The sequence below is a fragment of the Vombatus ursinus genome, unplaced genomic scaffold (genome assembly GCF_900497805.2).
Source record: "Vombatus ursinus unplaced genomic scaffold, bare-nosed wombat genome assembly UNPS02014812.1, whole genome shotgun sequence".
Taxonomy (NCBI): domain Eukaryota; kingdom Metazoa; phylum Chordata; class Mammalia; order Diprotodontia; family Vombatidae; genus Vombatus; species Vombatus ursinus.
Genome location: NW_020954590.1, coordinates 36,546,198 through 36,562,828, shown reverse-complemented (window position 1 = coordinate 36,562,828; position 16,631 = coordinate 36,546,198). Strand labels below are relative to the sequence as shown.

Genomic DNA, 16,631 nt, shown 5'->3' with positions numbered 1-16,631 from the left:
GATAGGACACCTGGCCTGATGTCCGGATGAAGTGGAGTCAAATCAAGCTTCAGGCACTTAATAGCTGCATGACCTTGGACAAATCACAACCTCTGCCTCAGTTTCCTCAACTGTAAAGTAGGGATACTAATACTTCCCAGGATGACTGTGAGGAAGAAATGAGACAGATTCGTAGAAGTGCTTAACATAGTGTATGGCACATAGTAAGCATTTAATAAATGCTTGTTCCCTTCCATGTCCCTTTCCTCCTCTTCTCCCACCCCCCAAACCACCAACGATTAAAGCCTTCATGGCATGGTTTTCAGTCCAGGAGGCAAAGCCATTGGTGAGGTGGCCAGGGAGTAGGGAGTAGAAGAGTCAATCTCATCAAATTCTAATTCTTGGACATTTCTAAATTCTATTTATAGTTAAACAAATGTTGATTTTCTAGTATTAGGCTACTTTTTAAGGCAAAACTTCATGATCTTTTCATGAAATGGTTAGATACAGACAAGTCTAAAATTGAGAAGCTTTTTGTTTTCACAAAACAGTTTTACTCAGCCTCTATTAAACTGTACTATTATAGCAATAAAAGGGCACTTTATGCTGTGACTAATTATATTGTCTCATTTGTGGGAGGATTTTTGTCTTTCCCAGCCCTGTAAGTCAGTCTTAAAGTATTTTCCAGATCCCAAACCCCAGGTCTTTTTAAGAGCCACTAATATCCTATGAGAAAATTTGAAGAATATGTTTAGAAACAATTCTGGCTCTATTTTGGCTTTTGTCTTTCTTGTAAAAATTTTCCCTCTTTGTTACTAGGTATGTTTTCATGATCTCAGGAAACCAGCATTGCTTTGATGATTATCTGTATACTCCTTTGATAGAAGTTCCATTTAAAATGAGATTCAGAGACTGAGAATTTATTTTCTGAAGTTGCTACTTTTGTCAATGGAGATGAATTTTGGTGTAAGTATGTCTTATGTAAGGATGCCTCTAGCATGGGCCCCCAAATTCACACTCTGGGATGGCTCACTCATTCCAGCCCACCCTCACTGGCAGATAAGGGTTCCTAGATAAGGACCAACATGCCCTTATCTATAAACTCACTTTCTCAGAATACTTAGGGGTAACTCTATTGTAGTAAAACACATTCCACTTGTGAACTATTATAGCTCTTAAAACACCACCAGTGTGCTTTTATTTACATAAACCCAGCCTCTCATAATGATGGAGCAGTAGATCTTAGACAGAACCATTTAATTAACAATGAGATGAAAGCAACAATAATAATTGTAATATCACAGATATATAAAAGAAATGCCAGAATAATAAATTTGTCACAGCCCAAACATAAACCTATACCATGCTCTTTCACCAATGCGCTCAGTATTTGTGGAGAAGAGTGAGCATACACAGTAATCTAGCAAAGATGCACATGTTTGAGGAAAATTCATGTTTTCAACTGTAAAATGGGAATAATAATCACACCTACCTCACAGTGTGGTTGTGAAGATCAAATGAGATAAATGTTAGCTATAATTATGATTATAGTGATGATGATTATAATGTGCTTGAGGTGCCCTACAAATCTAGAATTGTGAAGTGTGATGTTTTGTGTCTCAGTTCACAAGGCATGATGCCTTTGCTAAAATACTATTTACTGAATGGCTTCTCTGATTCTGTGCTTCCAAGTTCTTTCTGCATTCCTCAATAGCAACTGTAGTATCCATTGCTTCTAGCGTGAGGCTTAGGTGGTGCCTTTAGCTCAAATAGTATTATATTTTTTAGAAAAGTCAACATTTTTCCTAAAGTTGGCTAAAGCTTCTCCAACTCTGCTGTCATGCAGAATTCTTCTTTTCTATCTCTCAGCAACAATAGGTGATAATGCAGAGAAATATCTTGTGTCTTCTTAGAAAAAAAATCATAATAGAGGCCATCTGGTTCAAGCTATAATTGAATAATAATCCTTTCTACAACATGCCCAACAAATGATCATCCTAATCTCACTTGAAGACCTCTAGTGATAGAGAACCCATGACCTCCTGAAGCAGCTCATTCTACTTTGGGACAGCTCTAATTGTTAGTAAGTTTTTATCTATATCAAGTCACAATTTTTCTCTCTAGTCTAAAAGGTATGTTCATTTTTCTTAGCTCTGCCTTCAAGGCCATGGAAAAGAAATATAATTCTCCTTTCATATAACAGCCTTTCATGACTCCTATATAATTTTGGAGTTAGAAGGGACCCTTCTAGTCCAAACTCCTTATTTTGTAAATGAGGAAAGCCCAGAGGTGTTATGACCTTCCTAAGATCATAAAAAGGATTACTGCTAAATTGAGGGAATTCTGGTTGAGTCTCCTTTATACCATACCTGATAATCTTGCTGTCAAAATATCATAGAGCTATCCAGCTGTGCAGGTGTTCATACTTACTTATACTCTTATACTTATGCTTATATAATATTCTACTTACATATATTCTACTTATGTATCTTTTACTCATATATGTGTATAACAAATATATTACTTATACTTACATATATATATATTATATATATATATATATATGCATGTATGTATGTATAGCTTTTTTCCATTTCTGCAGCATGTAGATCAGGCCTGCATAACACATGGCTAGCAGGCCACTTGCAGCCCACCAAAGTGGCCCACGGTCCTGTTTTACATTCTCTATATTTTTCATGGGCTGCCCAAAATCCTTTTGCAGGCCCACAAGGAGTAAGTGGCCATAAGTGGCCCACAGCTGAATGTTGTGCAGGCCAGATGAAGATAAAGTGCCTCTCACTCACAAAGACTTTAATTCAAGTCCCCACTTGGACAAATACTGATTCTCAATTCTCCAGCAACTTAATTGCAGACCTAGTACCAATGTGCTTTGGTAGAAGAGTTTTTTTGTTTGTTTTGTCTTATTTATTTCCAATATAAATGAAGGGGGCAGCTAGGTGGCACAGTGGATAGAGAGCCAGGCCTAGCATCTGGAAGACCTGAATTCACACCCAGCCTCAGACACTTACTAGCTGTGTGACCCTAGATAAGATACTTAATCCTCTTTGCCTCAGTTTCCTCTCCTGTAAAATGAGCTGAAGAAGGAAATGGCAAACTACTACAATATCTTTGCCAAGAAAACCTAAAAGGGGTCACAAAAAGTCAGACCCAACTGAAACGACAGAACAACAATACCAATGAAATCACAGGCCCAGTTCCCTCACTCCCCCCACAAAAATTTCTGCTTTAGAGCATCATGAATTGTGCTTTTTAATTTAATTCACGTAGGGCCCAGTTTAGTGTCATGTGCTTATAGTCTCTAAAGCTGTGATATTTGTTGATGATGGCTTTCTGGTAGGGCCATGTGACCATTATCCCAAGTGGATGTAATAAATCCATAATTCATATCATGCTGAGCAAATTAGCATTCAAGAAAGAAGAATATATTTATCCCCATTGTCTAGTGCTTAAGAAATTGAGTTAAGATGTAATGGACTATTGCAGAATAACTAAGCTTTCTAAATGTACTAGTTATAAAAAAAATAATGATTTTATATGCTTTTTAAGGTATTAACTTGCTCAGTTTTGCATCAAAATCAGATTTATTCTATGTTGTATACATTGAATTTACCAAATTAACTTTTAATTTAAGTAAATGCTCAGATAGAAAGTATTTATACAGTAAGCTCTTTTAGGACTAACAGCAACAGAAATTCTTAATCTCAAATTAAATGAGCCTTCTATTTCATGGAAAGGGAGGAAAGGACCCACCTTGTTTTATTTTCTTGGGTCCTAGGACTCCATTTAGTTGCTTGAATTCTGTCATGTACTTAGTGGTACCCTAATAGTCCTAACTCCTTATTTTATTTAGTGGTACTTGTAGCACTAACAGGAACATAGACCTTTAGAAGTCAAACATTTGCCTCTTTTTCCACAAAACAATGGGTCAAGGCTACTTGACAGTTCATAAATTCCAATGGAAGCAAATCTTGCATAGATTTAAGAATAAGAGCATCAAAATGTCCAAACACATCAAATTTTAAATTTTAATGTGAGCTGATTTTACGTTATTTTTATAGAGGGTTAGAATTGGGAATGGAAGAAAATCTACAATTATCATAAAAATATGTCTTGATTCTACTTTCTATGATCCTAATTTTGCTTTGCACATCAGAGGTAATTTGTTCATTTATTGATTCACTGATTAATGTAAAATACTCTATCTGCTGCTATTCATTGATTTTATGCCCAAACTATGTTAATATATAGGTAAAAGTAGCATATATGTATGTGACTTAAGAGAATCCCTATTTAATTCGTGTTTTAGAGGACCTCTTTTTATCTGGGCTCCCCTAGTTGTAGTTGGAACAGTAGTAGTTACAATCACTATTGTTTCAGTATTTTTCCATTGCCAAATATCTATTTCTTGTATAATATATGATGTTTGCGTCATATTTACTTTTATTACTTCTGCTGAGCATTCTTTTGAGAAGATGTAAATTAATTTCCGTAAGCATTATTTCAAAAGCAGTATTTATACTAATTTATAATGCTTTTAAATGATAGAATATTTTTGCTTTATAAAACTATATTTTAAGCACTTTTTCAATCAAGTAAAATAATAGTCATAATAATAATAATAATATTAGGGTAGGTGGAGGCAAGATGGCAGAGAGAAGCCAGGAAGTTGCCTGAGTTCTCCCTAATTTCCCTTGGAAACAATATTAAATCAAGCCTCTAAAAAAATTCTGGAGTGAGAATCCACAAAGAAGACAGAGGGAAATAATTTTCTAGCCCAAGATAACTTAGAAGGACTTCAAGAAAGGTCTGTCTCACTTGGGTAAAAGAGGAGCGGAATCTGGCACAGGTAGTTTCTGGGCAAGCCAGTGGGAGGCTTTTAGCCACAGCATAGATCAGCAACCAATGCCCCATGGTCCAGCTGTGAGGCCTCCAGACTGAGAGCAGAAGTCAAACTCCAGCCCCAGAACCCAGGGAACAACAGGCATGACTAGACCAGGCCACCCTAGCACAGTGGGCAAGCCACCAGACACAGAGGCCTCAGTGCAGAAAGCCAGGAACCAGGACCCTAGCCCCCAGTGCAAGAAGCTTGGGACAGTGCCCCCTTTACCCCAGGAACAGAGCTCAACTTTTAAAATGAGCAAAAAAAAAAAAAAAAAAAGAGCCCTGATCATAGAAAGCTACTATGGCAACAGGGAAGATCTGAATACGAACTTAGAAGAGGACAACAATGTCAAAATGCCCACATGTGAAGCCTCAAAAGGGAATATGAATTGGTCTCAAGCCCAAAAAGTCCTCTTGGAAGAGCTCACAAAGGATTTTTAAAATCAATTAAGAGAGAAAGAAGAAAAATTGGGAGGGGGGGAGAGGAAGAGTCAATAGCTTGGAAAAGAAAGCCCAAAAATTGACTAAAGAAAACAACTCCTTAAAAAATAGAATTGGTCAAATGGAGAAAAACACCTCTGAAGAAAACAAGTGCTTTAAAAGTAGAATTAGCCAAATGGAAAAGGAGGTACAAAAGCTAACTGAAGAAATTAATTCCTTAAAAATTAGAATTGGGCAAGTAGAAGCTAATCATTCTATGAGACATAAAGAATCAGTCAAACAAAATCAAAAGAATGAAAAATACAAGGAAATGTAAAATAACTCCTTGGAAAAACAACTGACCCAGAAAATAGATCCAGGAGATCTTGACCAAGAAATTTAGCCATGACCAAGAAAAGAGACTGGATAGCATCTTTCAAGAAATTATCAAGGAAAACTGTTCTGATATCCTAGAACTAGAGGGTAAAAATCATTGAAAGAATCCACCAGTCACCTCCTGAAAGAGATCTCAAAATGAGAACTCCAAAGTGTATTGTAGCCAGATTCCTTGACTATCAGGTCAAGGAGAAAATACTTCAAGCAGCCAAAAAGAAACAATTCCAATATCAGGGAGCCATAGCCCCAATTACACAGGACTTAGCAGCTTCTACATTAAAAGATCAGAGGTCTTGGAATATATTCTGGAAGGAAAAGGAACTTGGATTACAACCAAAAATCAACTACCCAGTAAAATTGAGCATGATCTTCCAGGGTAAAAGGTGGACATTCAATGAAATAGGGAACTCTCAAACTTTCCCAATGAAAAGACCAGAGCTGAACAGAAAATTTGATCATCAAATACAAGACTCAAAAGAAGCATAAAAAGGTAAGCAGGAAAGAAAAAAAAGCATAATATTCAATAAGATTAAGCTGTTTATATCCCTATGTGGGAAGATGATAATAGCAATTCTGAAGAACTATATCTCTCTTAGGGCAATTAGAAAGAGTATACTTAAACAGAGGGTGTGGCTGTAAGTTAACTTTGATGTTATGATAAGAAAAATTATTTATGGCTGAATAAAAGGATTGTATTGGGAGAAGAGGAAAGGGAGAGGCAGAATGGGGTAAATTATATCACATGAAGAAGCATGAAAGACTTATTACAGTAGAGGAAAAAAAGGGATGGGGTAAGCATTATTTGAACCTTACTGTCACCAGATTTGAAGCAAAGCAGGAATAATATACACACTCAGTTGGGTAAAGAAATCTGTCTTACCCTATAGGGAAATAGGAGGGGAAGGGGAAAAGAAAAGACAGGATGATAAAAGGGAGGATAGATTGAGGGAGGTGGTGGTCATAAGCAAAACACTGGTGAGGAGAACAGGGTGAAAGGAGAGAGAGAGAGAGAGTATAAATGGGAAAAGTAGAATGGAGGGAAATATGCAGTTAGTAGTTATAACTGTGAATGAGATGAGCTCTCCCATAAAATGGAAGTAGATAGCAGAGTGAATTAAAAACCAGAATCCTACAAGATGTTGTTTACAAGAAACACATTTGAAGCGGAGAGACACACATAGAGTAAGATGCTGGAGCAGAATATGTTATGCTTCAGCTGAAGTAAAAAAAAAGCAGGGGTAGCAATCCTAATCTCAGGCAAAGCAAAAGCAAAAATAGATCTAATTAAAAGAGACAAGGAAGGAAATTACATCTTGCTAAAAAGTACCACAGACAATGAAATAATATCAATACAAAACATATATTCACCAAGTGGTAAAGCAGCCAGGTTCTTAGAGGAGAATTAAGTGAGTTACAACAAGAAATAGACAGCAAAACTATACTAGTGGGGGACTTCAACCTCCCTTCTCAGAACTAGATAAATATAACCACAAAATAAACAAGAAAGAAGTTAGGGAGGTGAATAAAATTTTAGACAAGTTAGATATGATTGACCTATGGAGAAAATTGAATGGAGATAGAAAGGAATATACTTTTACTCAATAGTACATGGCACCTACACAAAAATTGATCATGTATTAGGGCATAAAAACCTCACTATCAAATGCAGAAAGACAAAAATATTAAATGCATCCTTTTCAGATCATGATACAATAGAAAGTACATGTAATAAAGGGCCATGGAAAGATAGTTTAAAAATTAATTGGAAACTAAATAATCTAATCCTAAAGAATGAATTGGTCAAACAACAAATCATAGAAACAGTCAATAATTTCATCCAAGAGAATGACAATAATAAAACAACATACCAAAATTTATAGGATGCAATCAAAGCAATACTTAGGTGAAATTTTATATCTTTAAATGCTTGCATGAATAAAATAGGGGGGGAAAGCAGATCAATGAATTTGGCATGCAATTTAAAAAGCTAGAAAAAAACAAATTCAGTTCTCAACTATAATAGACTTAGCTCTTCTCAGCAATGCAATGATCACAGACAATTCCAAAAGACTCATGATGGAAAATGCTTTCCACATCCAGAGAAAGAAGTATGGAGTCTGAATGTAGATGAAAGAATACTATTTTCACTTTTGTTGTTGTTTTTTGTGGTTTTTCCCTTTTGTTCTGTTTCTTTTTTCACAATATGATGAATGTGGAAATATGCTTACATGATTGCATATGTATAACTTATATCAGATTGCTCACTGTCTTGGGGAGCAGGGATGGGAGGGACTTATGAAGTCACCAAGCAATAGAGAGAAAAAGACATAGGACAGAGCCTTGGGGTATGCCCAAAGTTAGGGAGGATGATATGAAGTATGAACCAGCAAAGGGAACTTAGGAATAGTCAGACAGGAGGAGAACCAAAAGAGGAATGTATCATGAAGACCAAGAGGTGAACATTCAGAAGGAAGATGGTAGTCAGTGGTTTCAAATATTGCAGAGAAGTTGAAAAAGATAAAGATTGAGAAGAGGCTATCAGATTTGATGATTAAAAAATCACTAGTAACTCTGTAGAAAAGTATTTTTGTTGATTGATGAAGTCACAAGCCAGATTGAAAAAGGTTGATGGTAGCAGGGAAGGAAAAGAAGTAGATACAATCAATGTCTAGGAGTTTGGTTGTAAATGTATAAACAGATACAGAATGATGGCTTTAGAGGATGGCCAGGTCTAGTGACAGATTTTAAAGATGGAGAAACGTAGGTGTGCTTGTAGGTGTAACACTGTTACAATAATTAGCTTCTTTTAAGCCCAGGGACAATATAATCGCCACTAACGTCCTGTAGTTCATTCCTCTTGACATTAGGGAATTGATTTGAGATGAAAAATTATTAATTCAATCACAATCTCTGAGCAAGAAATTGATCATTTATACAGAAGTTAGGCTTTCTGTCTAATTTTACATTTTTAGCTATGTCTTTTTAATTCCTGTTCTTTGTGTTTGAAGAAAAAATTACTTTATTAGAAAGATTTTTGTAATAAACAGTAGATTATATTATATTGTCTATATATTGACAGGCACCAGGAGGAGAAGTTGGGGAAAGAGCAAGGACTACGTTCAACCCAGGTCTCGTGTTCCAATATGCCTGTTGAACCAATGAACCTCTTTGATATCTTACATCTCCATCACAGCCAAATCATACCTCTGCTCCTCAGAGATGTGCTGAAATGCTCTCTCCTGCTTGTCACTGCTGGAACTTCCCAATTCCTGCTAATTCAGTGCTTTTATGTAGGACTGAGAGGATATGGCAAAATCCCTCTGCCAGTTGGCATAACTTCCTGTCTGGTATCATTTCACTTCAGCAAATGGCTTTCAAAGATTTTTCAATATTCATAGTCTAAGACCTGTGAATGAGATTGAGTGGGAATCTTATCACTTACTTCACACAGAGTTTGGGTTGAGTAAGTTAATCACTCCAGACTAATATAGGACATAAGGAAGGAACCATTAGGGAGAATTTGAAAATGAAAGGAGAAAGAGAGACAGACAAACAGACAGATGAGACAGAGATAGAAACAAAGAAATACAGACACAGAATGATTATGAGGATAATCTGCTGGAAAATATGGAAAGATGAGATGGGATGGAATCCAGGGGACATTCAGAGTGGTTAGCCTTGACAAGGAGAAGAGTCATCTCTTCATTAGATAATGGAGGTGAGAGAATGAGGGATGATGGGGTGATGTCAATGGGTTTTGAAATGTAAAGAAAAAAGGTAACCTGTGGCACACAGTCTCTGTTTTCTGAGTAAAATATGAACTGAGGTGCTTAGCTGAGTGGCTGTGGGGAGAGATAATTGGAAAGACTTGAAGAGAAGAGAAATTTTGGAGTACCTTCTGTGGAGAGTAGGATAGAGAATCAGTTAAAGAGGAGTAAAAGAATTGCATTGCTTCAGGGAAGGACATGTTGACCTAAATACCTATGTATGTGGGTGTGTGCACACATGAATATATGCACATATAAAATATAAATATGTGTATTTATAAATATGAATATATGTATACATATATATTTGTAGTGGATACGGTCAGCATGTTTTCAGTTTGTTCTCCATCTCTGTTCTGCAGCACCAGTAGGAGTAGAAGAGGTGGATATTGGGAGTCAACCATGGATGAGTTTGACAAGACTTGAGAAATAATAAGGAAAGGGGCAAGGGATTTGAAAGAAGATAGCATAGCATTAAGGAAAGTTACAGTAAGAATAAAGAACAGCCAGTTGAGGCTTTACAATATATTTAGTTTTTAGTAGCTTTTCAAAGAGTCCAAACTGGATGCTTTTGATCTTTTTGTGGCACTCTCATATTACAAAAGGAACACTTTCCAGTGTCTCGGGTCTTTGATCAAAGGAAGGTAAACTTCTACCCCTTGAGGCCACCCATTCCACTCTTGGAAATCTCTAATTGTTAGGAAATTTTTCCTTACATCAAGACATAATTAACCTTTTTGCAACTTCTGCCTTGTATTTATGACCCTTTGGAACAAAACAGAAACAATCTAATTTCTTTTTCACATGATCTTTTCAAATACTAGAAGATATCTCTCATACTCTGTCCTGAGTCTTCTCTTTTCCAGACTAACCATACCCATTTCCTTCTGTTTATCCATAGAAGGAATGAACTCAAGGCCCTTCACTAATACAGTTGTATTTCTCTGCACTCTGTCCAGTTTATCGATTTTATTGCTGTCATTTTAGTCATGTCTGACTCTACATGACGCCATTTGGTATCTTCTTGTCAAAGATACTGGAGTGGTTTGCCACTTCCTTCTCCAAGTTTATCAGTATCAGTCCTAAAATGCAGAGTGGAAATGAACAGGTCTCCAGATGTGATTTGACAGGAGCGGATACAGAGTGACTCTTGCCTCCCTGTACCTAAAGTCTTTGTCTCTCTTAATTCAGCCTAAGATGTCTCTCTTGACTGTCATAATATACCATTGATTTATGTACAAAATTTATAAACATAATAAATTATTGATTCATATTTAGCTTGCAGTACATTAAAACTGTCAGGCTTTTTTTTCAGATGGGTCAGGTGGGTGGCATGGTGAATAGGGCCTTGGAGTCAGGAAGAACTAAGTTCAAATCTGGCCTCAGATAAAAATAACTTTCTAACCTCTACTTGTCTTAGTTTCCCTGTTTGTAAAAATAGACACAATAATAACATTTACCTTCCAGAGTTGTTGTAAGATCATATTTATTAAATACTTAGCATGGTGCGGGGCACATAGTAAACATTTAATAAATGTTAAAAAAAAGAAAAGAATTGCTGTCTAGCCATACCTCCTATATTTTGTACTGCTGAAGATAATTGTTCTGAGGTCAAGTATAAACTTCACATTTATCCATATTAAACCTCATCTTATTAAATTCATCTCAATGTTGTAGTTTGCCAGTGTATTTTTGATAGTGTCATCTAATGTTCTGTTTCCCCCAACTTCATGCCATCTTCAAATTTTATAGGCCTGCCATCTGTGTCTTTATCTAAATCACTGAAAAAAAAGTTGAATAGCATATGGTCAAACACAGATTCCTAGGGCATCCCATTGGAGATCTTCTTCTAAAGTTGACATAGCAACAATAGCAACAGATAATATAATGCTTTAACATTTGCAGAGTGCCTTATATATATTATCTCTTCACATTTGCATCTCAATAACCCTGTGAAGTAAGTACTATAGGTATTATTATCTCCATTTTACAGATGAGGAACCTGAGGCTCAGAGAGATTTCCCACAATCACATGACTAGTAATTAAAAAACAAATTAGTAAGTAATAGAGATAGTATTTGAAAATATGTCTTCCTGATCTCTAAGTCCAGCATTTTATCCACTAAGACATGGGGCCATTCAATGACTATTCTATAGGTCTGGTCATTAAGCCAATTCTGAGACTTTTCAATTTAAGGTCTAGCCTACATCTCTTCATCTTTCCATAAGAATATGTAGATTGATAGTAATAAAATGTTTCATTGAAATCTAGGTAAACTACATTGCAACATTGTTCTGATATGTCAATTTAAATATGTAGATATGCTTGTAAAATAATCTTAGTGTTATGCCTACCAACCTGAACTAGTAGCATCTATTTAAAAAAAATTATTTTTTTCAATTTTTATTTATATAAACTGCACAGGGTTTGTATATACTGTTTATTCAATAGCTCTGATGTAACATTTATTGAACATCTACAATGTAAACTGTGCTACATATGAACTCTCTATCATAGTATTTATTTTTCCTACATTTTTATTCTGAACTTAATAAACAGCATATGCATAGTAGAATTTAGAAAAAAGAGGATTTTACATATCCTGGTTTTAATGAAGGTCTTAAATCTCATATAAAATATAAAAATTAGTAATCTTTAAAATGTACAAAAAGTTTATGTAAATGAAAAGTTTTGCAAGACAGAAAATTGTTTGGAAAACAGCAATTTAGGCCAAAATTTGAAGTGATACACACTGTTTGAAATGGTAGAGAAAGTCCAGGGGTTTTTTTTTCTGTATTTGCTTAGGTTTTTAATACAGTGTATCAAAATTATTTCCCTCCAAGGTTAGTTGCAAATAAATAAATTGATTATGTTGGCTGGATAAATCATTTATTTACCACCATATATATTGCAGTTTCTTTTCCATAGTAAGAATATTGAAAAAAAAAATCAATTTCATTGTAGCAAGAGGCTATATCTTTTTCTTATTGTCATATGTGCCTAGAATTTTATTAGCAGGAATTACTTCTAACAGAAGCAATGATTTTAATAGACCAGTAAATTTTGCTATCTGACATCTTGCTTTCAGGTTTTTATTGGCATGATTAGCTATTTTGTTTAAGTCCTTTGTTGATACTGAGTAATTTCTGTTTAGTCTTCCTCCCACTTGCTGCCTGTAGCTAAACAACCACAAAAGAAAGCCTTCTGAGTCTAAACATTCAATTACCTTCTTTGCCCCAAGGAAAGTCTGAGCCATAACCATAGCAAGTTTAGAGGGATAAACTAGACTAGTGCTTTGTGTCTGTGTAAGAAATAGTGCTATCCATCATAAACATCCTTCCAGGCCCAGCTTAAATGCCATCCCATGTGAAGGAGCAAATGTCCTCATTTTTATAAAGAGGACAATTCAAATTATAGACCTGATTTTAATTTTGATTTCTTGGCAAAATTCTAGCACATTAAGGCATGGTTTGTGAGCATTTAGAGAGGGAAGTGGTGATGACTAAGAGCTAACCATCAAGAACAGGTCATGCCAAATTAACTTCATTTCCTTTTTTTTTTCCCATTGTGTTACTAGACTCATAGATCAGAATACTGCTGTAGACATAGAGATACCTGGAGTTTGGCAAAACGTTTGGCTGAGCCTCTGTTGTGTCAATGTGAAAGAGATAGAAAAGCATTTGAATTCAGAGCTGCTTGAATGGCCACACTCAAAAGACAGCAAGCCAATTTATTATGATCATTAATCCAAGATTCCCTAGAACAGCAGTTTTTAACCTATGGTTCATAGAGCCCCAAGGGGTTGACAAACTTGGGGGAAAACTACATCTTTAATTCAATATAATTGGTTTCCTTTTTAATCCTATGCATTTTATTTTGTGCTTTTAAAATCATGGTTCTGAGAAGACATTCATAGCATTCATTAGATAGCCAAAAGAATTCTTGACACAAAAAACGTTGAGCACTCCTGTACCTAGAAGGTATCAAGCAGAGTGCCCCTAGGATTTATCATTGGCCCTATCTGTTCAACATTTTTGTCAATGACTTGGATAAAACATAGATAATACAGTTATCAAATTTTCTGAGGATTTGAAGCTGGGACAGATAACTAACACATTTAATGATTGTCAAGATTTAAGATTTTAACTGAAATGAGTGATGAACAGCAAGATAAATTTTATAAGGATAAATGTAAAATCCTGTATTTAAAAAAAAAACTGCTCAAGTACAGGACTAGGGGTGTAGTGAGAGAATAACCTCTAACGTGGAAAAAAAAATTCCTGAAGGTTTTTGTGAACAATCACCTCAACATGAGGGAATGTTGTAATATGGCAGTCAAGAAAGCTAACACAGGCAGAATGAGCAGGAATGAAGAATGTGAGATCCCAGATGATGAAGGTGACAGATTTGCTGCTTTTTTCCCTGGTCACACCACATGGGTATATCAGTGTTCAGTTCTTGGCCATCATATTTTAGAAGAAACATTGATGTACTTGAGCCCATCCAGACAATGCTGACTAGGATGATGACAAGGCTTGAAATCTTGCCTTATCAGGATCAATTGAAGGAAGTTGAGTCATTTAGCCTGAGGAAATTACCAGTTCAGAGACAATGTAATAGCTTTTTTCAGATAACTAAAGGACTGCTATGTGAGAAAGGTTAGAGAGAAAGAATTCCCATTTTGCTTTTGCCCAAAAGGTGGACAAGGAGCAATAAAAGCAAGTTGCAAATGTGAATTTTGTTTTGATAGTGGACAGAACTAACAAATGAGTCAAAGGAGAATAAATAGTTTGGTGAAGTGAAGAGATTGTCACCTGACTGATGACTTCAAGGGCAGAGACAGACAGAATCTTTTTCAGGGAGCAGTTGGACAACAGAACCTCCGAGGACTCTTCCAATTCTGTGGGATTTCTTTAGGGTGATAGAAAAGAGATCCGAATGCCGAGGGCAGCTGAGTGGGGAAAGAGCATCAGCTGAGCCAGAGGGCCTGTGGTACATATTGACCTATCTCAAAAATTTCCTACAGATAAAATTTATGTTTTGTTTCCTGCTATTAGACAAATTTTAATTATGTATTTATTATGTTGTGTATACTTGATGTAACATGTAGATGACCTTTAAAAATGTTTTTGGCCTAACTCTGGAATTTCATTGGTATAGGGAATTCCTAGTTGAGGGAACATCTGTACCAAAGCCAAGAGGCAGCTCATCTGTAACTTATAGTCAGAGTGAGGTAACTGAGGCGCCAAGAGGTTACATAACCTGTCCAGCATCAAGTCAGTATTAGCCAGAGGTGCAAGTTGAACTCAGATCTTCTAGGCTCCAAGGCCAGCTCTCTATCCATTGTGCCACATTACCACTCAAATATATTCAGTAAAATGTGTTGGTGTATTATGATTGCAACAGAATGGAAGGCACTCTACAGATAATGTTCATTTCATAGACACTAAATGCTTAATTTATAAATCTATTCAGCCAGACAGAGAAAAATGAACAAAAGAGAACAGAAGAGAATAGGAAAGAAGAGAAAAATAAGAAAGAAATGGTAAAGACTGGCCGTTTGTATGTGGGGTGAGGGGAAGAGGGAGAGGAGAAATCAAGCAAAAGTCACTATCCTGCATGGTCAGTATACCCACCTCAAGTTCATGCCAGTCATAGTAATGGTATTAATTCAGGAATTAGAGTGATAGCAATCTGGTATAGTTTGACCTTCCCTCATGAGCTAAGTCATAAATAGCAGACTTATCAAATTTTTAACTATTCAATTTAAAGAACCTGAGTGAAATTATTACTCTGTGCAAGTCATTGTGCCAGGCTTGCTAAAGTTCCATTGTCTGTCCCCACATGACCCCATCCTCATCCATTCTGACATGGAGTGAGGGAACTCTCCTTTTTACTGTCTCCCCTTAGTTTGAACTGTATGCTACTCTTTAAAAAGAAGACATGGGCTTTTATACCTGTATTGTTGATGACTTTTTTCTTTTTACAGTCTTCTGAGCATGAGAAAAGGTATAGTTATCTCATCATGCTATCAGAAAACATCTAGCACTTTTCATAAGGTGATTGGTCTCATGGGCACATATCAGAAACTGCAATTTTCTTGTTTCTCCAGCAGCAGGAGTAAATGCCTCTTGTTTCGCATAGACCAGTCAGACCTTGAATATACAGAGTCTGAGGATGATTTTGTTTGTGTGTGGCCAGACCTTAATGAACCCTAGTTTTGCACTTAGCGTTGATCACTCTAATTTCATCAGTTCTACACAGGTTTTATGCTGTAGTTAGGATCCATTCAGGTCAACAGCTATTTTATAGTTAATATTTATGTTGGTATTCCTATATTTTTTCTTCAGCATGAGCAGATGTTGTCTCTGCATCAATGAAAATTGCATGGCAATGCTACTGTTTATAATCTGATTTTTCTCATCTGGAGAGCAGAGGAAAAACAAACATGTATTCTGGGACATTCTGCTTATTCATATTTAATGTGAAATGGTGATGCTATATTAGTGATAACAAAAATGGCTTAGGAAAACAAGTTATGCTGAATATGCTTATTTTCAGTGATGGAAAAGTTCTTTCATAACAATAAAAGTCCAACTGAATCATAGTCATAATACTCCCAGGATCTTATTTTTCCCTCAAATCTTACCACACTCTCCAATCTCCTTTCCCTTCTTCAAAAACTGTAAAAATCTGTTCATTATCATGTGCTATTTTAAGAAATTCAGGAAATTGTAGCTGATGGTGGTTAACATGAATTATTTCATTTAATTGTTTTCTAGAGGTAAAGTTGAATCCTCCTTTTTCAATGGTGTCAAAATAAAAATATAGTATTAAAATTAGGAGGGGCTTTGGGGATTACAAAGTACAATTCCCTCATTTTACAATCTTGCAGGATGATTCCCAAAAAAGGGAAGTGATTTGCCTCAATAAAGTTACAGCCAATTTAACAGAACCTGAATCAGATCCCATATCTGATTTTCAGTCTAATGTTCTTTTGGTTATGATGTTCAGTTGGTTTTTTTGTCATGTCCAACTCTTCATGACCATGATTGGGGTTTTCTTGGCAAAGATACTAGAGTAGTTTGCCAGTTCCTTCTCCAGTTCATTTTACAGGTGAGGAAACTGAGGCAAACAAGGTCAAATGACTTGCCCAGGGTCACACA

General features: G+C 35.9%; 1 protein-coding gene across 1 annotated transcript in view; it reads left to right on the top strand.

Annotated features, from left to right (window-relative positions):
* The first annotated feature begins 898 nt into the window (after nucleotides 1–898).
* Nucleotides 899–16,631, top strand: part of LOC114053904 (guanine nucleotide-binding protein G(olf) subunit alpha) — a 375,336-nt gene continuing 359,603 nt past the window's right edge. Inside the window, exon 1 of the mRNA XM_027877025.1 lies at nucleotides 899–945. The gene's annotated coding sequence lies outside the window, so the exon portion shown is untranslated. The remainder of the gene's footprint in view (nucleotides 946–16,631) is intronic.